This window comes from Aptenodytes patagonicus, chromosome 1, assembly GCF_965638725.1.
Source record: "Aptenodytes patagonicus chromosome 1, bAptPat1.pri.cur, whole genome shotgun sequence".
NCBI lineage: Eukaryota > Metazoa > Chordata > Aves > Sphenisciformes > Spheniscidae > Aptenodytes > Aptenodytes patagonicus.
In genome coordinates this window covers 182,697,005-182,723,156 of record NC_134949.1, presented here as the reverse complement: position 1 = coordinate 182,723,156, position 26,152 = coordinate 182,697,005, and positions in this window count along the sequence as shown.

The following is a 26,152-nucleotide window of genomic DNA, read 5'->3' as shown; positions in this document are numbered from 1 at the left end:
ACCCTGAAAGTATAATAATACATTTCATTTCTGATAAAGAATCATAGAATCATAGAATCATTTAGGTTGGAAAAGACCTTTAAGGTCACTAAGTCCAACCATTAACGTAACACTGCCAAGTCCACCACTAAACCATGTCCCTAAGCGCCATGTCTACACGTCTTTTAAATACCTCCAGGGATGGTGACTGAACTGCTTCCATGGGCAGCCTGTCCCAATGCTTGACAACCCTTTCGATGAAGAAATTTTTCCTCATGTCCAATCTAAACCTCCCCTGGCGCAACTGGAGGCCATTTCCTCTCGTCCTATCGCTTGTTACTTGGGAGAAGAGACCGACACCCACCTCGCTACAACCTCCTTTCAGGTAGTTGTAGAGTGTGATGAGGTCTCCCCTCAGCCTCCTTTTCTCCAGGCTAAACAACCCCAGTTCCCTCAGCCGCTCCTCAGAAGACTTCTTCTCCAGACCCCTCACCAGCCTTGTTGCCCTTCTCTGGACACGCTCCAGCACCTCAACGTCCTTCTTGTAGTGAGAGGCCCAAAACTAAACACAAGATTCGAGATCCGGCCTCACCAGTGCCAAGCACAGGGGCACGATCACTTCCCTAGTCCTGCTGGCCACACTATTTCTGAGACAGGCCAGGATGCCATTGGCCTTCTTGGCCACCTGGGCACACTGCCGGCTCATGTGCAGCCGGCTGTCAACCAGCACCCCCAGGTCCTTCTCTGCTGGGCAGCTTTCCAGCCACTCTTCCCCAAGCCTGTAGCACTGCATGGGGTTGTTGTGGCCAAAGTGCAGGACCCGGCACTTGGCCTTGTTGAACCTCATACAGTTGGCCTGGGCCCATCGATCCAGCCTGTCCAGGTCCCTCTGCAGAGCCTTCCTACCCTCGAGGAGACCAACACTCCTGCCCAACTTGGTGTCATCTGCAGACTTACTGAGGGTGCACTCAATCCCCTCATCCAGATCATTTATAAAGATATTAAACAGAACTGTCCCCAATACTGAGCCCTGGGGAACACCACTTGTGACCGGCTGCCAGCTGGATTTAAACTCCATTCACCACAATTCTCTGGGCCGGGCCAGCCAGCCAGTCTTTTACTCAGCAAAGAGAACCCATCCAAGCCATGAGCAGCCAGTTTCTCCAGGACAATGCTGGGGGAAATGGTGTCAAAGGCTTTACTGAAGTCCAGGTAGACCACATCCACAGCCTTTCCCTCATCCACTAAGTGGGTCACTTTGTTGTACAAGGCGATCAGGTTGGTCAAGCAGGACCTGCCTTTCATAAACCCATGCTGGCTGGGCCTGACCACCTGGTTGTCCTGTATGTGCCGCATGATGGCACTCAGGATGATCTGCTCCATAACCTTCCCTGGCACCGAGGCCAGACTGACAGGCCTGTAGTTCCCCGGATCCTCCTTCCAGCCCTTCTTGTAGATGGGCATCACATTTGCTAACTTCCAGTCAACTGGGACCTCCCCGGTTAGCTTTTCTCATAGGCAGCCATAAAGAGCTGAGCATTCTTACTTTTCACAGCTTAAATTCCGCCTGTATCCCTTGCTATGTCAGTTTTTTTTTTTTTTAAATACAAAGCAATTCCTTCTTTGCTTTTGCAGAACAATTTAAAGGAGGAAAGAACACAGTGGTAGCCTTCACCAAAGACTAACCACGCTGTTTGGAAAAACTAGTAATAGCTGGAGGAGATGGAAGACCACAGGCAGGAAGACAATTTATTGCAAAAGTTGCAGTCTCTCAATTTCTCCCTCTCATGTTGGAATAGGAAAACATCCATTCTTTATAAATGCCTTTCAAAAGTTGTTACAATAGAACCTCAGCTATTAGGATTGAAATAGTCTGTGAACAAAAGTGATGAAGGCTCAACATCCTCAGCTGTTTAAAATCAGATTGATCAAGAATACTCAAAGCTAAGACATGAAAATCAAATTTTCTGTCTGGTCTGTATGGTCTAAATGTTTTGTTGTCTTCTATAGATGAAGGAGTGTCAAATTCCTTCAGTGTTAATGTTAAATGAAAACTTTTTTTTTCAGTATTATAGGAGGTGGCAAATTACTAGATGTAGCACTGTTTTTGAGGGAAGAGATTATTTTATTTTATTTTGCTTTCTGCAAATAAATATTTCACACGATCATTTCATAAATATCAGTATACTTCCTGCTTGTTCACTCACATTTATATCCTTCTCATTATTATGGTATTTTTCTGGTCATATTTAATTTTGGACTCAAATCGTTGGAGATGTTTTAATTTACCTGTACTGAAGCTGGAGTCACACTGAGCTTTGTATTCTGACTTTATTAGGAAAGTGAAATTTTTAAAAGTTCTGTACTTTAGATCCCTTCTTTGGCAGTGTCACTACCTGACAAAAAATAAGTAAACCAAAGACAACACAGAAGTATAAAGCTGCATTTTCAACAGAAGGCATGCTTTCGTTCAGGCTGAGCAAGATATGAAGAGTATTTTTTGTGAATGTTTAACTGAGTTTAAAAATGAGTTAACCTAGGCTCTCTTGGTGTCTCTTTAGTCTCCTTCCATGAAGATCTTATTTTATTCCCCGGAATGGACATGAAATACTAACTTTGCACTTCACCAATTGTACTGAATGTGCTAAATATTAAGAGATCCCTTGATCACCATTCTCACAGAGAGACAACATTAGTGAATGAAGAGATCTTTACTTTAAAAACAAACAAAAAAACAAACCAAAACAAACTCCAAAAAAACCAAACTCCAGTGGCAGACATTGGAGCTTGATATGCTGTGTGGGTTTTAAAAGTAAATGTTTTAAAAAGCAAAACACTGGAATACTTTCAAAGAGGTTGTAGGGTACTCTCCATCACTGGTGTTCTTTAAAATAGAGGTGTGTATTTGGGGAAGGGTGGGTATGTGCGTGTGTGTCTTGTTCTGTTCTTCAAAAAGACATGTTGTAGCTCAGCAACAGGCTTATGAGATTGAGCCAAGAATCACCTATGGAAATTCCATGATCTGAATTAGGCAGGAGGTTAGTCTAGGTGGCCAGGAGAAGTCTATTATAACTTTATATTCTTTGACAAAGCAATGATTTACATTAGATGGAGAAAACAATCCAAAAATTGTCACTAACTTCCTACTTCGCCACACTTTAGTAAATTACAGAAATGTCCAACAACCTTCCTGAAAGCCCGAAGACAGACGTTGTTTAATCCCAGCATTTTATGAATGATTACCTAGATCAGATAGCTTTAACTCACGAGGAAGGATTACTTTATCTAAAAGTGCATGATGTGTAAGAATGCTTACACTGAGTCCTCTCTTGATTATATCAATGATGTAACATCTTCCAATATCTATTAAATACTGACAACCCTTGTAATTTCTTATGTAAAGCACAGTGCAACTCTATTTCATACTACTGAAATGGTAAGTATATGCACTTCCAGAGAAAACTCATGTTGAAAAAAACTGTTTTCAAGCCCAAAGTATAACATTTAGTAAAGCAATGCGATATCTTTAAAAGAACTAAGTTATTATTCCAAATACAAAGCATTCCTTTCATTCATTTCAGTTGCTATATTGTTTTTTTCACTCAAATTGTGTATTACCTACGGTTTAGCTGTCACCCTATATTTGCTGCTAGCCAAATCAATAATTGAGTACAGCACATTTTCAAGGCAAGGAATCTTATTCAGTAGCAGTATTGCTTCCCTACCAGTCCCCTGAGAATGGCAAGATCCTTTGAGTAACATACCCAAAAATCACACCCAATGGTCTGGGAGGTAATAAGAAACTTTAATGATATGACGCTTCTCATGTAGTAGTAGAGCAAGTATCTAAATAAAACTAAAGGTTAAATAACCGTCGCCATCGGTAACTATTTAAATGCAGAAAATGTGGAGATACAATTTTAATAAACACTACAGAGTTTGTATTGCTTTTTATTTTTTCCCAGCAATTACATTTATATGACAGTTATATGTATGCTCCAGAGGTTGTAAGGGAGGCTTGAACATGCCATTGATGAAAGTATTGAGTTTAAGGTATGTATTGTTCTGTGTTTACAATGGAAACACACTCCCATATTAAAGGAATCATATAGATATAGAAAAAAGAAAAACATTACATATGTGCTTTTTTTTCATCTTTTGAAAAGGATTCATTTCAAAGCAGAATATGTCAGTGATCAGTTGAATGCCACCAATGCAATACCGAGTTTTAATTTGTACATCATGTAATGGACTCCTAATTACACATATACCCAATGTGTTTTTGGTATGAAAACGCAATACATATTAATTCATTAGTTGTATTCATCTGGATGTGAGTAAATTTATTGCCATTTGTAATCCAATCTTCCAAAGAAAATTCTTCTAAATGCTTTCTATTACTATCGAAGGTTAACACTGTCAAGTTCTTCAATTGGTAAGTCATGAAAGACTTGTTTTCATCCAATTTTCTCAAATAACATTCAAAGATTGATTTACTAGGATTCACAGTTATTCTTAATAGGAACAAAAAAATGATCTAATGGGATTTTTTCTCAAAAAAATGTCCTATGGAGTTCATATAAATATGTATTATTGAAATACACTTGGAGCTCACTTACATTTCTATTTACAGAGTTATACGCAGCTAAATACATGTCCATATGAATTTAATTACAGCATTTGTATTATCATTCCCTGTATGCTTAAACTCAGCAAATGGTATCTAGGTTACAATGAAAGCACTAGGAACAATACTACAGAATTTGCAAGAAACAGTTTTTCTGAAGTCTTTCCAACTGAGTTTTATTTTCCAGTGACAGTCAATGTAAGAAAATGGCCTTTGTTGGCTTGCCTTGCCTTTACAGAATCTAATATTTTAATGTTGGGTTGATGAAAATTTTAAAAGTTTTTGTGTTAGTCAAAATTTAATTAAAAGTAACATAAGGAATATAACCAAAAGACAACAATAACCTGGACTAGCTATAGAACAGATGTTGCACTCAGAAGTAAAAATTATAAAGTCTTTTATAATTGAAAACCTTCATTTGGAAGAAGGATTAGCATTTTGTTTCACCAAGCTCCTAATACAGAACTAAAAGCAGAATAACTGAAATCTCTTGGTTTTATGATTCTTACCTACATTTTATACCTGAAATAATCCTTTTTAGCAGTATTTTGCTAGGACCCCTTTTTCTTCCCTTCCATTTTTTTTCCCAATTGAGTTCATTTTCCTGAGCCTCCCTTTCATGGCACTGATTTCAAATCAAGATGTTTTCTTCTGCTTATTCCTCTCTGGTCCTTATTATATCATCATACTTTCTTTTCCAGATGTTTTCATCTGGCTCCAAGGTGGTATATCCTCCAAATTTCTCCTAAATTTGTGAGAAATTAATGTCAAGCACAATGGCTATAATAAACACTCACTCAAGTCTCCTTCATGCTGTACCTGCACTTTGGAAGAAGATTTCTCTTCCATTATTTCAAATATCTTTATTCTCCTTCTTTTTCTTTTTTTCTTTTTTTTGGTTGTTTTTTGGCTAGATTTCTATTGTACAGATTCCCTGTGTGATCTGAGTTAGTTCTCTCATATTTATTCTTAAGCAACCCCCGAGCAGAAAATGTCATCAAGTTATCCTTGTTTCAGTGACTACCCTCCCCTTCCCAATGTTGAGTTTACTAATGTCTGTTTATTTATTCAGTTTGGGGTTTGCATATGTAATACAGAGGAGAAATTTTACAGATATTAGTCATCTCAATCCATTTAAATGACTTAGCAATGCTACTCACATATACATGAGTTTATTTGGAAGTAGGATCATAGGATCTGTCCATACAGAGAGCTTTGTTCCATAGGAAACTGCATAAATTCACAGCACACAAAGTATTCAGTAGTAACTTTCACAATAACACTTTTAATCATGTAAATTAAATAATCATCTCCCATAGTCACCCAGAGCTTATGGCAGGTATACCCAAGCAAGGATCAAGCATGGAGTACCCAGTTCCCTTCAAACTCACATCCTTGTTTATAGCATACTAATCTCCTTTTGTGGACAAGCCCTTAGAAATTTTTTTGGGTCTCAGATGGTACCATGCAAATTTAGAGCTCTACATAAATATTAAAGAAGAAATACTGAAAAAGCAGTCCAAACTATCTCAGGATTCAGCAATGACCTGTAAATTGTTGAAAATTAATAGAGAAGAATTGGACTTGAGTCGGGTTTTGTGGCAATATTATGAAGAAGCAACTATAATAACTTTGGACAACGAGAATGTAAATGTTTGAACTTAATCTTTTTATTTGAAAACACATTTCTCAAACAGTAGTATGATTTGAAAGTGAAGCAGACTTGACTGACTTCCACAGAAGATCATTTTTTTAGTGACAATGACAGGTAATTTAACTAGGGAATTCAATATATCCTAAAGGACATTAATTGCTGAACATTGCATGCAACCATTATGATCTGTGCAGAAAGTAACTGTTAGTGGTAATTATTAGAGAAATTTATTTTCCTAAATAGAAATGGAGAAATTTGTGGATTTAAGTACACTGATATTTTATTTAAGATATGGGTGAATATGTTTTGTATTTTCAAACCCATTTGCCTCCTTGTTTTTGGCTTTTCCTTTTAATTTGAAAACTAAGATGATTAACCTTTAATGCTATCTTTTAAGGTAATTTTTGTTCAACTTATGAGGTACACTTCATAAACTTCACATAAACATTATGTAAGGAAGCTTAATGAAGAAGGAGGGAATATAAGGAAGAATAATATGCACTTTAATAAATCATGCATCCTTGTGCTATTTAAATGTTTCTTCAAGGTTGATTGAAACTTTAACCTCAGTCTCAATAAAGAAGAAAACCTTCAAATTTGCCAGACCTTGAATTTTTACAACAGTACGTTGAATTATGCAGTGATCAGTCAATTATTCATCTCTCCCAGATCGAGATGGCTGTGCTTTGAAAAGCATGCAAAAATAGGGCTACAGAATGTGATGCTGTGTCAACACATTTCACTCAGGATTGCTTACAAGACAAATTTTTGTTTCAACATTGATTCTAGTTTTCTTGATGCTTGCTTCTAATAAGGTACCTGTTACAAATCAATTTCGGTTTGCATGCTTTAGTTTCTGATTCAGGATGATACACTGCTGAAATGAGACTACTCTGTTTTCCATAGATTTCTATAACTATTTAAGAAATAGAGAACTATGTACTGAAGGAACCTTAGCACAGACCTCTTTGGAAGAGAGTTGTTTGCAGCTGGTGGAAAAAGCAACTTACCAAGAACTTTCTCAAAATCTGAGAATAGAACAATATGAAAAGGCAAAGTAAGGAAATTGTAAATGAACCTCGATTTTCAGTCTACAGAGAGGTACATCAGTTTAACAAATAAAAAATAAGGTGAAAAGTGGAGAAAAATATAACATAGAAAAAAACAGCAATAACTTTATTCATTTGCAACATGAATGCTAATAACTCCTGACTAAGAGCAGTGCCATTTTATGCAACTCTGAAGGTGCCCATGTAAGTTAGAAAACAATGTGGCTTATCAGCTAGTAGCTGATGAAATTATTTATGTGCATAAGTCTATGTATTTTTTTCTTTTTACAGGATTAATGCAACTAAATTCTCTATTAGTACAGCATATCTAGAATTTACTGCATTGACTGAGATGAAATATTTGATTGTGCTAGTACTCCTAGTCCAAAAGGGACTAATTTTCAGACTTGTGAAGAGAAGGATGAACATTTTGTTTGCTTTTATGTTTGCTTTAGGCTTAGTTACTAAAAAAATAATTCAGCTATATTATAACAGGCAACAATTTTAATATTTTCTTACCTGAGAAATTAGTAGGTAGAGCTGCATTGTCTGTAATGAAGGGGTAAGAGTCAGTAGACATGGCTTTTCTTCCTGACTCTCCTATTAACATCCTCTGAAATTTTGACCTTCTCTAGCAGTGAGAAGAAAATATCTTACTATTCCTCATGCATAAGAATGATCAAATACCTTGAGATGAATGTACATAGCCTTGAATTGAAGGACCAGATATCACGCTTAGTATTACATCCAAGATTGTCAGGGTGCTGCTGGGGTCGGGAGCTGGGGGTTTCCCCATGGGGTCCATCAGGGCAGAGCCTGCCACCCAGGGCCCATCCTACCCCCAGCCAGGAGCAGGGCAACCGGGGGGCACCAGGACAGCCCCAGCCCCAGGCATCAAGCACCTCCATAGGGATGGGGATGGGTCAAGGCTGAGCTGGGACGTGGGTCCCTGGGTGGGCCCAACTCGGTGGGGCCCATGGCCGGGGAGGGCAGGGCTGAGGGGAGCTGGAGACCTGCCCTGCTGCAGCATCACTAGGGCAGGGACTGATGACACTGTGGGGCTGAAATGGGGTCTCAGGACCTGGGCAGGGTGGGGAGAGCCCTGTGGGAGGGTGGGCAGGGGCAGTCAGGGCTGGTGGTGCCCTCAAGGCTCTGATGATTATTCTGATGATTGCTGGAACCAGTATATAATTTTACTACCTCCTAATGTAGCAGAGGGTATTGTCCAATTTGTAGGACAATGGTTTAACTTGCAATTTGAAGCTTCCTAATTCTGTTATAGCTCTGTGAATTCTTAGCAGACGATGCACATAGAAAACAGTCTCTTCAGAATTCTTTTTTCCCAGTTAAATCTTTCCTTGTTTACTTGCATTGTTATATGTTTTTAGTATTACCATTGTTATAATTTCATTATTGTTATTGCTGCCAGCTTGATTACTTTCACAGGCCCTACAAGTCCCAGCATGCTAGGGACTGTCCACCGAAAGACCTTTTACTGCCTCTGTGTGTTTGCAGTAAAAAAAGAGGCCATTGCACAGATACAGATGGAGAAATACTGGGAAACACAAGCCAACGTTCAATAAGCGTCTCAGACCATCACTGGCCTATATATTTTCAAGCTTTTGGCAGGTGTAAGAGAAAAGAAAAATGTCCAGAAGCAATTTGTAAGAGAACCATAAATAGACTTTGCAGATGTTTATGGCAAGCTCGTTCCAGGTGTGAGAGATGGATGGGAGAAAATACAGAAGCATTTGTACAAAAATTTTCAAAAGGGATCAATAGACAACGGGTTGCTCAGAGGAAGGGGCAGACTTTCTGCTTTAGCTGTACTGATCTAGGCTTACACCTAAAGAGGCTTTAGTTTCGACAGAAGGCATGGGGTTTGTCTAATTGAAATTGGGCATCTACAGTTTTAGTTACTGTACTGTACAGGATAGATACTCTCTATCTGTGAGATTATCACTGCATACCTTCTTAATGCAGAAAAATAGGTAGGTTTAGGTTATCTCACTTGTTAAAAATGCACACATAAGGATGAGATAAATTATGCCCTGAAAAAGCCTGGGTTTGCTCACTGACTACTTTAGTTATTGATGTCACATGTTGCAGATATCAAAAATTTGGTCAGATGAATCCCACACAAAAAAGTCTGAAGTGAAACAGAGAAATTTTAATTATATTTAGTACTTGCATGTATGCTTCTAGGTTATTACTCAGGATCATGCAGCTGGGGAACAAAAAGGAGAGAAGGCCACCTTTGGAGCCCTAAAGGAAGTTTTAGCTGGAATGAGGAGTTCCTAGAGGGTACAGCTACAGTATGAATTGAGGCAGGCATTTCTGCAAGTCTGGGAGGACTTTACAATATCTGAGAGTATCTGCAACTCGCTCAGCAGTACCAATTTGGGGCAAAAGCCTCCTAACTGTTCCTTGAATACTCCTAGCTAGATATTTTGAATGATCCACCCAGAAAGAAAAAAACAAACGAAAAAGCGAACAAGCGAACAAACAAACAAAAACAACCCACAAAACACCAGGCTTCAACAACTCAAGGTAGAAGAACCAGGACGAATTTAAGCTTTGATCTTCCAAAAACTAATTGCATGAAAGAAGAGAAAAATAAAAGCATGAAAGGAGGAAATGTGACTATTTCCACTGAAGTCAGTAGTAGGAATTATGCGTACAAGTTAAAAAAAGAACATAAATGTCAATCACCAGGTTATATACATCTTCATCGACCTGTGCACATCCCTTGAGGTTCTGTCCTTAAAAATTCATAGGTCTGGGGCCTTGGATCATAAACTTTATCTAGTAATCATAACGTTTTTAATCATGTTGATGCAGTTTGCAACGTTGAAACACTAGGTACATGACATTTAACAATAATTAAAAATATAAATATTGTTTATTCCTTTAAATTCTTTTATATATATATATTGCTTTGGAAAAAATATAAGCTGACATGATTTTGGAACAAGTCTTCACTGCTCAAAAGAGCTATGCTCACCCTTTTTTAGAACCTATCTACTATTACCAAAGAAAGCTTCTGCTGTAGAAATCCTGTCTGTATGTCAAAGTCCTATTAAGGCATGAAGCACTAGACTTCTTGCTCCATGACCTACAGTTTCAGTTTATGTCACCACTTATCCCATCTAGCAGGATTTGGTTTCTTTTTTGGGTCACGTAAAGTGTGCCACTCCAGTACTGTGTTTAACAGGTCCTTGTGCTGTCTAATGGACTAAGAGAATGATCATCATTGTTAGGTGCACAGGAGAGTAAGCTGCATGATACACGCTGTTAGTCTGATACCCTCTCTGATGACAGTTTATGGTTCACCAGCTTGGTTAAACAGCACATCAGCAGCAGTGATGGGTGATCAATCTCATTCCCTATAGAATTGCTCCCAAAAGTGTCATTATTGAGAAATAAATCCAGGAAATGCCATCAGAAGGAATCACCAGACACCTTCTGTTTAAGTTCAGAGCTATAAAGAAAGTAAAGGAGAAAAGATTTTTTTTTATTATTGTTTTTAATTGTTCTATTTATGTATGTCAATTATGGAAAAATAGTGTCATATAACTTCATACTGTAACTGTTGTGGAGACCTACTGTGAAGCATGATACAGGGACTTTATGTAAAGTTATCATACATTTCCAAATGTTTTCAAGAGCAACTTTTTTTTTCCACCCACAGAAAGTGAATTATGGCCTTCACTTTTTGTTTACAGGCACAGGATCCGATTCTGCAATTGTTTACTGTGTGGAAAAGTGCATTACTCCTCATAACTGACATGACTTGGCTTAGCTAGAAAAACAAGGTAAACCAGGTCGACAAAACCTGGGCCAGAGTAATGCTGGATGTAAATATAGATTGGGAGAGGAGTGGCTGGAGAGCAGCCCTGCAGGAAGGGACCTGTGGATGCTGGTTGACAGCAGGCTCAGTATGAGTCAGCAGCGTGCCCTGGCAGCCAGGAGGGCAAACCGCATCCTGGGGTGCATCAAACACGGTATAACCAGCTGGTCAAAAGAGGTGATTATCCCGCTGTATTCAGTGTTGGTGTGGCCTCACCTTGAATATTGTGTGCAGTTCTGGGCCCCACAATTTAAGAAGGTTGTTATGGTCCTTGAATGGGTCCAGAGGAGGACAACAAAGCTGTGAAAGGGCTGGAAGGAATGTCCTATGAGGAGCGGCTAAGGACTTTGGGCTTGTCTAGTTTGGAGAAAAGGAGGCTGAGGGGGGACCTCATCGCTCTCTACAGCTTCCTGAGGAGGGGAAGTGGAGAGGGAGGTGCTGATCTCTTCTCCCTGCTATCCAGTGATAGGATGGGTGGGAATGGTTCACAGCTGCGCCACGGAAGGTTCAGACTAGATATTAGGAAACATTTCTTTACAGAGAGGGTAGTCAAAAACTGGAACAGGCTTCCTGGTGAGGTGGTTGTTGTCCCATGTTTGTCAGAGTTTAAGAAGCATTTGGACAATGCCTTTAATAATATGCTTTAGCTTGGTCAGCCCCGAAGTAGTCAGGCAGTTGGACTAGATGATTGTTGTAGGTTCCTTTCAACTGAAATATTAAGTTCTGTTCTGTTCTATTCCATTCTAAATTTCAGTTCAGATGAGTGAAATGTAAGATATTTTTCTTCCCACATCAGGCACCTAAAAATGTGTAATTTGATAAAGATTTCTACATCTGCACATTGATTAAGTGCCACTGGAATACGGAAGAATTGGAAAAGGCTAGTTCTCTCAACTCCTCTCAACTGGGAGAAAAAAAAACCAAAACAAACATGTTTGGACAGATAACAATTATTATCCAGCTATTCATCCTGCCCAAACACTTTATCCTGACAGTGTTGGAACTATTATTAGCAGTCATTAAAGCTAAGAACTTTTAGTGGTATTTAAATCAATAATTTCCCAATATTTAATCCTGCTTACCTATTCTGATCATGTTCAGAAAGGTGTTTAGATCATTCTTTCCTTGAAAAGTAAGGGAAACTATGAAGTTTTGTGTTGGTTTGGTTTTGGGGTTTTTTTTCAAATACAGCTATACTTTAAACATCCAGGCAGTGGTCAGAAGTCATTACATTCCGCCATAATTCATGGAGGTCTATGTTGTCACTCAGTGTTCAACATTACATAGTATTACAGTGAAATATGTTGTCCCTTTTGAGCACACTGGTTAAATTAGAAGGTCTTGCAATATTCCTAGCGAGCACCAGTCGTCAAGCCCTTTTAAGCTTTCCAAGACTTTAAAAGTGTGTTTACAGTTCACATAGAGGCATGTCATGGGGGCCATGGTGGAGCATTCATGCAGAAAGATGCTCAGAGAAATGACACGATATTAGCATATGGCAACAGAACACTGCACGTGCCAGAGAGGAACTTTTCTAGCTTTAGAAATGGACTGTCTGGTGGTATTTTGTGCTTTGAACACAATGTGGATGAAACATATTTGCAAGATCTCCTGTCATATCAGACACTCAAAGACTGAAAAGTAGGCACCCTTGCAAGGCAGTTTGTGATTTTACTGAAACTTCCATAGCTTTTAGGAGGGAAGAAGTGTAATTTGGGGGCATATATTTATTGCCTAGCAGTGCATCTCTCCAAATATTATAGTTTTAAGTGTATTTTGTAACAGAGCAATTAACACCCAATCATTTGAAAGGATAATAAGAAACTGAAGGAGCAAGCTTTAAGTAAGTTTGGATTTTTTCAACTTACAAAAAAGAAAAATCTTACAATATCATCAAGTGTTCAGGATAGAAAACTACTCAGAACATAACTAATGTTAGAAGTATATATTTCCTTGATCATTTGGAAACTTGAGGCAATTCTGAGTACGAGGATTTCTACATTAAAATACCGCATCCAACAGTTTTACTTTTATAAAGGTAGTTTTATGAGCCATATTTTCCCCCGATACTAATTTGTGTTCTTTCTACCTGAATCAGAGATGAAAAGTAGCCACCAGTGAAACACTTGCTTTTTGACAAAGAATGACAAAATAGTTTCTATCCTAACAACTCTAGATTCCTGGCATTAAACAAAGCTTCTCTAAAGTATCTACTATGCAAAAAATGCTCAATACACTTCTCATTGTGTGCCAACATGTCACAGAAACTTTTATAGAAACAAAGTTACTATATATATGCCATTGCCTAGTAATTGCAATTAAATGGTAATCTTTTAATGGCAGTCAGCGATGCAGAGGGGTGTAAAATTTAGCAGTCATGCACAACAACTGATACAAACAGAGGTTTTGGTTTTGATCTGCAGAATTTTTACCTGTCTTATTTTGAATTGTAGATTAAACTGATGGTAAATATTTCAACAAGTTAATATTTATATAAATAGATACATTTCTTCATTTATTTCCAGACCGTCACCATTACTATTATTATTGTTTTAACACTTCAAGTCATCGAACATTAGGTCTTTAGGTCAAATGGATTAAGGTCTGGTTTTATACCGTCCAAATTTAAAAGATAAGGTAAGAACTGAAACGAAATTATAATGAAGTAGAAGGAGTTGCCCACATTCACAAAGTATGTCAACAGTAGAAAAGGATTCTACTGATTTTTGAGGCCATTAGACTACTTCATGAAAGAGTAAAGCAGAAAATAAATATGTCCTCCAGTCAACAGAAAGGGATGGGGATAATTTTTTTACATTTATGTAGATATACCCAAACTTTTTGAATAAGAAGGCCATGCTCTCGTTTTGTCAGAAGAGGTCTATCCTTCTTGTAACAATGTATAGAAATACACACATGCACACTGGAATTATGTTTCCCCAGACACCTTGGGAATTTTTTTTGTTTAATTCTTAGATACAGTGAGCAATTCCTGTTCAACATCAGCACACTTGTGAGATACACTGAAAGCCTCTACAGAAGGTAATTTTGTATCATATGGTTTGTTCTTCCATCTGTCAAAACTTTCACGTAACTGTAAAATTAAAACCCCTAACATCCTATACTAAGGAGATTACAATTTGTTTGGCTTTTTTGGTGACACTTTAAGGCATTCAGTTTTAATCAAAATAATCTTTTATCAATGCTGTGCACAGGGAGGAATGGAGAAAAATTGCAATGCAATTTTTTTATGACAAGTTTTTTGTTTCCCTGAAGACAACACCTTGTGATTTAAAAGGAACTGTGCTGTTTCTGGACCTGGTCCTCTTCGGAAAAGTGAGTTTATACGGATCACAGCTCAGCTCTACAACCACTTTAGGGCAACTTCAGTAAGAAATTACAGGATAGGAAGTAATATGATCACAAACAGATACAAGTAATTTTTAAATGTTCTTGAACTGGTGAAAAATACCTTCCCACTCAGACACAGATGCAGCAGAGACCATTACTGCAAAATTAGCGCCAATCTTCACTGGACCATTCAGTGTCACCAAGTATTCATCAGATGTGAATTACACTCTGAACAAATTGCCTGAAGGAACAGATACAGGGATTTTCATGTTCTAAACGTGCTTTCCTATTAGTATCAAAACAGTCCATTGGAGGATATCTCAACCCCTGAAGACATGCAATGAACAAAAATGCTACAATACTCAACCATTATTCCAAAGTACAGTCTTTAAAAATGAAAGATAATATACAGTAGGCCTGACTCCCTATTCCCTTAGACTCCATTATAATCACCCTTATGATGAGCCACACCTCATTATAATAACAGCCAAATTGCTTGGCTCCCAAGGGCAGACTAACAGTCAGGGTGGATTGTACTTATACTCAAAATAACCAAGAATAATCAAGATGAGTCTCTCAGTTTGACAATGTATGACCACTTTTGCATAACTAATGCTGTTCTGACAGGAAAAATGCTACAGATTAAGCAAAAAGAATTAATCTGGCTAATATTGATTGGGTGCATAACAGTGAGTAGTGTGTCAGCATATTTATTGCAGTTATAATAACATCTATTTTCTAGGCAAAAAGTTAATTTCTTCAGGTGTCCAAATGGAACTTAAAATCCTATATATCATCTGTATAAATCTTGCATATTTGTGCACTGAAAGGTTATGGTACTGTACCATTTTTGTTCATTTTAATTGGGGTCAATGACAAGTATTGCTTATTAATTAAAGGATCAAATCGTGAAGGGTGTTTGCTGACAGTGAACTCAGTGCAGAGTTGTCAGTTTACACCTGTAGTGAAGATTTGCTCCATGGCATTTTATATCTTCAAAGTAATAGTAATCACGTTCAAGATGTTTGCAATGAAACCCAAAACCATGTGAAACTCTCATGGTATTGTGTTTCATTACAAATGCCAAATATAAATGAGGTTCATCAAAAGGTTTGTTAAGGTTCATGAACTTAAGACTGGCTTTGAATTAACATTGTGGCTAACTGATAGTTTTGTATTGAAGCCGTACAAAATTTCCTTAGTTCATATGAAAAACTAGAGGAAACACAGAAGGTTCATCTCAGTTTTCCCTTCACACTTTGATGGGCCAGTTGTTAAGTCACCTGAGTCACTTCACTTGGAGAAGGATTGCACTGTAGATGACTCGGAGAGGGTGGCAAATAAATACATAATCACTAACAAGAATAAAATAAAATAAAATAAAATGGTAACTAAAAATCCAGAAAGTGACACATTACACAGATTTAATGTTTATTTGCATTAAATTGTCATCAAATTTTCATTAGGCAACACTTCAAAATTAATTTTTGAAACGGTTGAGATAACCTATATTGACCATTGCTTCCTTAATCTTTTCTTTTTTTTTTCTTCCCCTAACCCCATATCTTTCTGCAAGGAACAATCTTCATGGAAAATTAATGTTTCAGTCAACCATTTGTACAGCATTTTCCAGGGGGTATCCTTCTACTGGTTTCCAGTGCGAAGTGAACAGTTGCAATTTGTGCCTGTAAAACTATTCACTTGTACATTTAAACAAATAAGCCTATAAATCCATTTCACTTCATGTTTATCTGTAACACAGAATGGAAAGTGGAATGAGGCAAGTAAGGAAAACTCCGCTGCAAAGAAAAAGTTAAACATAAGCTTGAATTTAAAGAAAGACATACATATGGCAATGCTACAGAGTATGGCAAGGAGTTAAATCAATACAAGAACAAATATGCTCTTTATTCTAACTAATTGTACTTTTATAAGATGTTTGGCATATATGAGTATTGTTATTTATAAATAGTTGAAAAACACCTACTGTATTGATTCAGAGCAGTGATTGATTGACATGGTTTGAGTATAGTGTAATTACTGTATCCATGAAATGATTTAAAATGTACTGAAAGAAAATTAATCTTGTACGTGGGATATATGAGTCTTGTAAGTAGCCACCTTAATGCCAAAATATGCTTAGTGATCTGTGTCATAGCTGGCTTACTTGCTTTCTTGTAAGAAGATGTATACATTGCACATCGTGACTGTTCCCCATGGCAAATCGGTTCTGCATCATAAATGAATAGGTAGTGACTTGGAGAATTCTTTTTTTGTTGTTTGTTCGTTCGTTCGTTTGTTTGTTTAAGACAATGTTTAAGCTCCTAGTGGTCTGAAATGTTTTGAAAGATCAGGGTTGGTTTTCTGAAGAACCAAGGTAATAAAAAAATGGATGAATTATGGCTTTCCAAAGGTAGTTTCTACCAAACAAATAGCTTTTTCTTTTTTCTTTTCTTTCTTTTCTTTCTTTTCTTTCTTTTCTTTTTTTTTCTTTTTTTTTTTTTTTTTTTTTGATAACACAACAAGAAATGTGTGATAGATGTAAACTACCTGGAGAAGAACGGTTTACAAAGTAATTTTAAATGGGAGAAGGATCAGGGTATGGGAGAGATGGGATGAGTGCAGTGAAGAGTAAAAGAGAAAGCTAATTAGACTCAGTATGTTACAGCTGTTCATAGGAGAATGACCTGGGAGGAGGTGACAACCCACAGGAAGTGGTCTAAGCTGTAGTGTAGTGCCCAGCAGCACCACAGGGCTCAAAAGAGACTTGACACATAAATTATTCCTTTTTTCTAGCCAAAGGCTTCTAAGTCCTCTGCACGCTCTAGAACATAAAGTTACTCCTTTGGTGAATTATACTGCAGAAGCAACAGAAACCTTATGAGTTTTCTTCCTTCCATCAGGAAGGAGGTATGGCACAGTGTGGCTTTCCTTCCCAGTGTAACTTTGTTCCTTGGACTCTGAAAGGAAATAGAATTTAGCTTTACGTTTGCTGGATCAGGATTTGGAATGGAAATTGTGGGCATCACCTTCAGTGTCAGCTCAGGGTTTAGACAGGCTTGCGAAAAGGAAAGGGGGTGGAGGGAGATTATTCTTGGCAAGATCACTTTCACTCATTTTCACCACCAAAATCACTTTGCGCTTGGAAACTAAAGTGCGTGTGCGTGTGCATGTGTGTGTGTGTGTGAGTGAGTATTACAGCAGATGGAAAAGATAGAAGAGAAGTCAAAAGGTAAATCTCACTTCCTACTACACTCTTTTTTTAATCATCTGCAATCTCACAATGCAATCAGCAGTATTCACACATAGCTACATTCACACACAGAAGACAGAGGGCTGAAGCCTGGGAATAAAGCCTTAATGGAGATAGTGAAGGGGTAGCAAAAAATCCCTGTTATCTGATATTTTCACTTTGTTTACAAGGGCACATTAAGGCTAGAAGTTATAGATAAAACTGATTGTAGAATTCATCCCAGAAGTTCTAGAGGCAGCTGTAGATGATTTTTTTATACACAGGTCATCAGTTATCTAATTTTCTAGATACCAACAATGACAGGAGTTTTAGGAAATCTGAAAATCACAGCTTACATGATTTCTCAAATGTGAATTGAAGTGGCCCACCTTTAGCCAATGCTTGAGACTTTGGGACCTTGAACCAAGACTGGAGCAAAGTGAAGAACCACAATCCAATCCATCGTACTGAAAAAGAAGTGAGAAGGCACGGTGTGATAAATGAGTCCAGTAGGTAAAACCAAAAGCCCAGGAAAAAAAAAAGTCTTGAATTGTCACCTTTTCATTATTTACACTCAAATGAAAAACTATTAAATTAATGTGCTAACATACTTATTTGGGAAGCCTTTGCATGAACTCAGCTGTATAGGGATCTATACATTTAGGGGTTAGCATGCTTTTAAAGGGATTGTTCCAATGTGACCTTTGCTTTCCACAGATGTCATCCCTCCTTTCACAGTCATTCAAAAAATGGAAAAGGTTCACCGCTTGTGGTGCTGCCTAAAAATCAGTACAGGAGGCTGAGTTAGCTTCTTTTAAAAATCACACATCACCTACAGAATAGTTAAGTAAATTCTTACTGCAGAATTTTGTTAATAGTGCTTCGGAAAAAACCCTGTTAAGATCTCACATACCTGGTTGAACTGGCAAGAGAGTCCTCACTTTCAATTTATTTGTAAACTGAACAGATTTGAAAGGTCTGTGGGGGGACAACAGCACAAGTCCAACCCTCCCAATGATATAATGCCATTTTAGAGGTATTTTTCTGAATTGATCTATTTGTTGTGATGATAAGAATTCAAATTTTATTCTTATTTATGATATATCTCCCTGAAGGAGCTAACATTTTATGAGAAAGCCGGAAGAACAATTTCGTGCCCCATCAGATGCATTCACTTCCAGATCATGAGCACCATGCATTCAGCAAACCAGGATGTTGGAGCTGTCAATAAGTGAAGTTGCAGCCTTCCTACTCTTTCTCTTCATCTTTCTAACTCTCCACCACCCTCAGTTATTTTAACGATTGCTTGAAGTGTTCATTCATGTCAAGGCGTGTTATTTACTTCCCATTATGGTCATGACATTACACAACTCCATTACAAATTGAAAGAAACATATTGACTTCCAAAGTGTAAGTATTGCCCCATTATCTATGAATAGAAATGAGTGCTGGCACTAGATGGCAACTACTTACAACAGATATTCTAAATGTTACGGACAAAGTTTTATTTTTTATAATGTACCAGAGAAAGATAAAATACATCAGAAATACTCTACCAAATGAATTTATCATTCACATCATCAGCCCATCAAGTTTAGTCATATAATTCATAGGCTGATTATGTGGAAAGTCAATGAATCATATAGCTAAATATTTTCTAGTGGCTTTATGAATGATAGAGTTAATCAATATTGTACCTGAACAGAGTTAATCTCTAAGTGTTATTGCTAATAACCAAGCCTTCAGAACTTTAACTTAAATAAATAGGAACAAAATTAAGAGACTATATACTCAGCATCTGATTCTATACATAAAAGAGTAGCTAAAAGAAAGGTTGCTCATTATTTTTGATAGAAAGCATAAATAATAGATTTTAATCCAGTGAAACAACTGTCTAAGCCACTTTTATGGGGAGTGGTACCATTAAAACAATATCACGGGGGGGAGGTGGATGTCTAGTTTCAAGAGCCTCTAAGCTGCCATATTACTTCTAGTCTATACAGATGTGGTGGACCCAGCTATATGTCTATTGTTCCTCTGGCTGGTGTTACCAGAGGGCTCACAAACTAGTTGGAAGGCTACATATGCAAATGATATGAAATTCTGGAGGAAGTTTGGTTTGATTTGGTTTGCTTTGATTCAGTTTGATTTGGTTTAGTATGGTGGAACTGACTAGTAAAATCAAAGTGCTTCTCAGCAGCTCCTATAGGCAACTCCCAGGCAAACCTCATCTCCTGCCATAGCTATTGGCTAAAATGCACCCCTTCAATGACTAATAAAGACAAATAGGCACCTTCACAAGCGATTCATCTAATCCTAAAATAGGCACCCAAGGGTTGATAACAACTGATTTATTCTTTTGAGGTGTGTATTTTGTCTGCTGGCTATAAATAGGTCTATAATATGTAGCTCAAATCTAACTTTTAGCTATCCTAATTTAGGCATAATAAATTTCATAGTCTGTCTCCAGAGCTGATCTATGCAAATTGTACCAAATTGTAATTAAGTTGTAACAAACAATTATACAAACCACTGAGAATTCAATAAATTCAAAACACCTCTCTCTGCATCGCTGGTCAAAATAGCAACAAGCAAAGCCAATAACCTGCTGCCAAACACAAGTGAAATTCCAGAGCTTCTTTGATCCTGTATCTCAAAAAGTTTTTTCTAAACCTGCAAATACTCAGTATTCAGGTCAGTTCAGATGTTACTGTGACTGGTGTATCAAAACCAACTCTTAATTAAATCCATAGAATGATCAAGCAGAAGTCAAGAAGTAAAATGAGGAATAAGCAGAAGAACCTCTGAAGATAAAATAAGTACAATGAAATAATTATTCAGAAAGAGCTTCTTGCACAATTAACTGTACAAATAAATAATAACAAAGAATAGTAGAATGGAGACTTACAAGCATAAGTCCTCACATTTCCAAAATGAATGCAGGCAAAGCTGGCATGGTTCCAAAATCTGCAAAATATTTATTATTTAGTTTTGTCTTCCTCTTTTATAATTAATTCACAATTAAACAAGTTGTAATTATAATTCAGATACTGGCAAAATACATTCTATGGTGTCAACCATTGATAGATTTGTAAACAAAAGCAGCTGGACTGGAATTTCTTCAAGGAAATATTTACATGCCAACAGTTTATCAAACTGAAAGTCTGCAGATAAATCTACACATGGGCATTATGTTAATGACGATAGCAACGATGATTCATATTCTTAGTTGTAGCAGCTTTGTACTGTTACAGCTATAAAAGAATAAAACCTGGAAGGAAAAAGGATAAGGAGGCAGGCCTAGGGTTTTACTCCCCTGCCTCCTTTCAAGGTTAGAACATTTGTTACATTATACTGGAAATAATGATTAACAATAGGGCCATTGTCCAAGATTCTTTCACCTCTGGAGGCCAGATTTCTGGAGGTATGTAACTGATGTAGGATGCAACTAAGGACTTCATGGGATTTTACAAAAGCACAAGCGCCCACTGAAATTTTAAATGGATATCCATGCAGTTTGAAAATCCCAGTAGGTACCAAACCGTATCTTTGACAAAATAATTATGCATGTGTTTATTAAATCTTCTTACCGCTTCAATGCCAGAAGAGAGTAGTAATTGCTTTAAAAAATTCTACCTGCCTGATCCCTACTCGCTATTCTCAATTTGCACGCCCTTACCCAGGTCTTGGGTTTTAAAGGGGATCACACCCTACAGAAAAGTACGGACACGTTCCTATCAGCAGTCACTTGTCACCCTTTTGGGAGTGACTGATATATGGCTATAACTCTCACCAGAGTGTCTCAAGAGTTCAAAACAGGACCTTGACTTCAGCATATGTATTTCAATGCAAACACACACACAAAAGAATAAATGAATGAAAAATATTAGAATGACGTGAATAATAATGAAAAATAATAAAATCTGGAGACAGGAGGGCGCATGACCTTAGGTAATTAAGAATTCTGTTCATTTCAGGAGAAATTCAGGAGAAAGAGGCACTTCCCTGGGAAAACTCAACTCTCATTAACACTTAAAGCTTCTTCTACATCTGTAATTCATTCTCTGGAGGATCTTGATTTTAAGGAGAGCTAGGGGTATCTGAAAAGAAATCTTAGGTTGGAGGATCCCATTCCTTACTGAGAGTGAAAAATCCCTTCACTCCTCATGCAAGTCCTTGTGAGTAGCATCAAAACACAGTGAATTAGGAAGATGTCCACCTAGTAGAAAGAGAGAGTCGGTCTCATTCGAGTTTGATTAGCTACAGTGAAAGTCACCCATTTCAAACACAGTCAGGTTAGGGATGAATCTTTCTTCCTTTCCTCTCCCAGATAAAGCATTCTTCAGGTGAGTAGCCGAACAATGGGGCATCTGGTGGAGTAGAGTCTGGAAATATGAAAGTACAATTCACAATGGCAGCAAGTGCAGGTGATTAGAGCTAAATGGGAGCAATGCAATTTGAATGTGACTGGGGGTTAGGAGTGGTTTGCGGTATGGTATGACTGAGCAGTCGTGTGTGGGTATTATACTAAAGCAAGATATATACTGGTAAATTAAATGCAATCACTGGAGTTCCGGAGTCCTGTGTCCAAACAGTATAGAGGACTCTTTATATGCGATACTCCCTCACTCTGCAAGGTGAAGTTGGCTGTTCACAAACTATCTTCTGGGCCTGACCCATTCTAGCTGCTGTACCACCCTCAGAATCGTCTGCAGCGCAGCTAGTTGGCATGGGCCACCACTTGGCCAGGGACACAGCAGCACGAATGATCAATTCCCATGGCTTGAAAACTTCTGACTTCATTCAATTTTCTGTTATAACAGCCTAAAAGAGTAATTCCAACCTTTTTGTTTGTTTGGGGGTTTTTGTGGGGTTTGGGGTTTTTTTTTACTGTGTTTTGTTAAGATCAAAGGAGGGCCATGGTATATAATCTGTGCCACATCCTAAGATGTCCTACTGTGTACATTCAGGGTGATTGCCTTGCGTGAGTAATAAACACTTTTCCTGTCCTGGAAAACTCTGGTTTATTGAGTATATAAAGGACAGTAGTTTTGCACGTCCTCAGTAAAATCAGTGTATTCTGGAAGCACAAGACATAAGCAAAGCCTTGTACATGTAGAACTTTTGTTTCTTTGCAGGTGTTGGATTTATTGCATACATGCAGAAGAACTACAGGGGATGTATGGTTAAAGGTAAAGCAGTGACTCAGAGAAAAATGGCAGATAGGATCACCTGTGGCTGCTGCTAAAATGATTTATTCAGTCCTTGCCAGCTCCCGTTCTGCCTTTGAGAAGAAGGCTGACAGAAATATTCTGTCAGCCAAGTAGATACTTCTGTTGTGCTCTCTGTGGTCTGCAGACTGAGAATTCCTAGTTATGGCACTGCTAAAGGCTAATCAAATACGAGAAAGCACATAACATTTTTTAACGTGTATTTCAGAAATCATACCAGCTGGGGGGGGAAAAAAAAAGTATTAAAAGAGTGTCATTGCATTAATAGAGCAAAATGGAGAAGAACAGGTGGAACCTGAGCACTTCCATTTTTACCTGCATTCCTGTTAAACCTCATTCCTTACATACAGTGATAGAAGAATGGGATGAAAATCAAAGAAGAAAGCAGCTCTTTTTACCGTGAATGGAACAATATTTAAGAAAAATAAAACTTTCAACACTGAAAACTCTTCACAGTGCACAAAAGCAAACTGCAGTTTTCAAAGATGTCCCCTGGTACTAATGTTCTTGTTTGCCAGAAGCTCATTTGCCATGGCCAAATGCTTGCTGATTCAAATAAAAGCACCTCACCAACAATTCACATAATAATTTAAATTGAACTTGGCCAGCTTAGATTAGAAAAGAAATTACTTAAACTGAAAAAGGAATAAACCTTGCTCAAAACACAGTTTGCTCTTTCTGCCCCAAATTAAATACAAAGGAATGATATAGTGGCACTCTCTTTAATGACCACCACTTAGAAGAATATGCAGCATTTGTTAAAAGACTGAAGTATTTTTAAACTTGAATATAACATACAAATATAGACTATCAGAAAAATGCATTGTACAACTCATCTACTCATGCAAGTATAATAGAAGGGTCCAGGGTCAGTAGGAGTCCTAAGGTAAGTGCCTGCTATTGTTCTCACAACAAAATACACTCTTCATACAGTCCCAAATATAATCTTTATGTATGCTGATAATGGCTTAGTAAATTAAAAGGAAAAGCACCAGTCATTACTATCATGATCTGTCTCCACTCAAGTAACACCTGGCAGTTAAAAAAAGGAAAAACTCTTTTGAATCAATAAATATTTTATTGATTAATTTAAGCATAATTTATAGAAAGAAGTTGAAGTATGGCAGTGCACAATATCCCTGATACAATTCATTGACCACTTTATTAGATGTCACCCTCAGTCCCCTCATGGCCTGTTCAAAAGCCTCACTCAAGCCAAAGCCCCACCTACCAGCTCTGATTTACCAGCTCCACCTGAAACCTGAAACTCAGCAGGGTTTATCTGACCTTTGGAGGCAATGCACTGCAGAAGCCAGCAGTTCCAGTCACTGAGTGTGTTTCCATTGCTGATTGCTGTGGTGCAAGGAGGGAAGGACCACAGTATGACATGATGCAAGCTGTTACATTTCTAGGACTGTATGACCTCACCGTGGCATTACCAACAATGAAGCTTCCACCAGTTGCCGGTCCTAAAGTCAAGTAGTAGGAACACTTTCCCAAGAAAGTGTGAGGTGGGGATTCAGGTTGCTTCCTGCTCTCAGTGGATTTACACTCCCTCTCTTCTCTACCAGTAGAGTGCTAACACTAAGCAGTTACAGCTTGATGTGCATTGGAAAAAAGGAAGTCATCAACTTACTGCTAAAAGGAACGGGAGCAAAAAGAGAACAAGAGCAAAAGCATGTTGTTCAGCCTAGTAGTAGGGCATACGAGGTACTGGACTCTTGGGCTGTGGGAACTATGGAAATGGTTGTGATCGGCAGCTGGATATTTCCTTCATTTCAATGATTCTGCCTGGTTATATGGCGAGATTTCTAAGCACGCTGCATCATATTGTTCACCTTAGATTTTGGCTCCCAAGAGGAGGTTATGCCGGAGCTAGGCATCTAGGTGCTTCAAAGGGGAACCAAAATATCATTATTTGTGCCCAAGGAGCTTTCAGGCCAGCAACATTTGGTAAGCTTTACATACTTCAAAAAGGCAGGTTATTTATTATAGTTTTGAATTAGGCACATGGATGCTGCTGGAGTTTCTTTTTAAGCATTTTGAATTCTGAAATCCATGGACTAATTTTGTACTATAATCCTTTTCATTTAGCTTTTTCTCCATGTTTGTCTATAGCTTACTTTCTCTTTTCACAGAGATTTTGTTTTCAACCCTTAATTCTCCACTTGAGTCTTATCTTCTTACTAGATGCCATGTATACACTTACAGTGTTGTAGAGGGTTGAGTCAGAGGCAGATAGGATAAGATCTCACCTGGAAGAAACTGTGAATTAGAGCTTTTTCTTATTATTATTTACTGCTTCTGTAAGTTCTGTGTATGGTGACCTGTGAACTTGTTCAGCTTCCACCACTGAAATGGCTTCAAAGGGTAATACTAGCATCTGTTTCCCAGAGGTGTGCTTGTTATTGATCAGCTCACAAAGAAGGTAATACTTTATCTCTGTCCTCTTCAATTGTTAAATTGAGTTCAGATTGTTCAAGAGATCCATGTGGAAACTTATTTCTGGCTTCTAATATATCATCCCATCACTGAAAAGCCAGATTCTGCAGCATCAGTTTGGTCACAGTGAACAGAAGCCAAATGGTTATTAGTTGCTTCTGAATGGAATTGAAAACAATGTCTGCTTGCCCAGCAGCCTGCCAAATGAGTTTGTTTGCTGCATCTATATCTTACCAGATCTTTCTAAAGACTATCTTTAGAATCCAGTTTCTCCTTATTGTATCTATTTACTTCCATTGTGGCAGCTGAAATCTCCTCTTTTCCGCCATCCCTACGTTCTATTCAAAATTCTCTTGCAGCCTCATTCTCTTAGCCTGCTTTTCTAACCACAACAACTCTCTTCTTCCTCCTACTTTGCAATTCACCCAGTAATTGGCACCCCCAAAACAAAAGCACTTTTTTACCTACAAAATCCTTCAGCACTGAGCTCTAGCTAAATATACTTGTACTATGATACTTCACAGATACAGACAGTGAAGCCCAAAGACACGCCTTTTACCTCTTCAGTTTTAAAATGTCAAGTTTAAACTTTCCATACCTCAGCTTCCCAACCTGCATGGTAACACCTACTTGACAGAGAAGCCAACACACCAAATTAACTGTTTCAAAGTCTTCTGTATCTTAGAGTGGGAAAAATCTATAGAATTACAAAATAGTTGGTTGCCTTGCAGTACAAA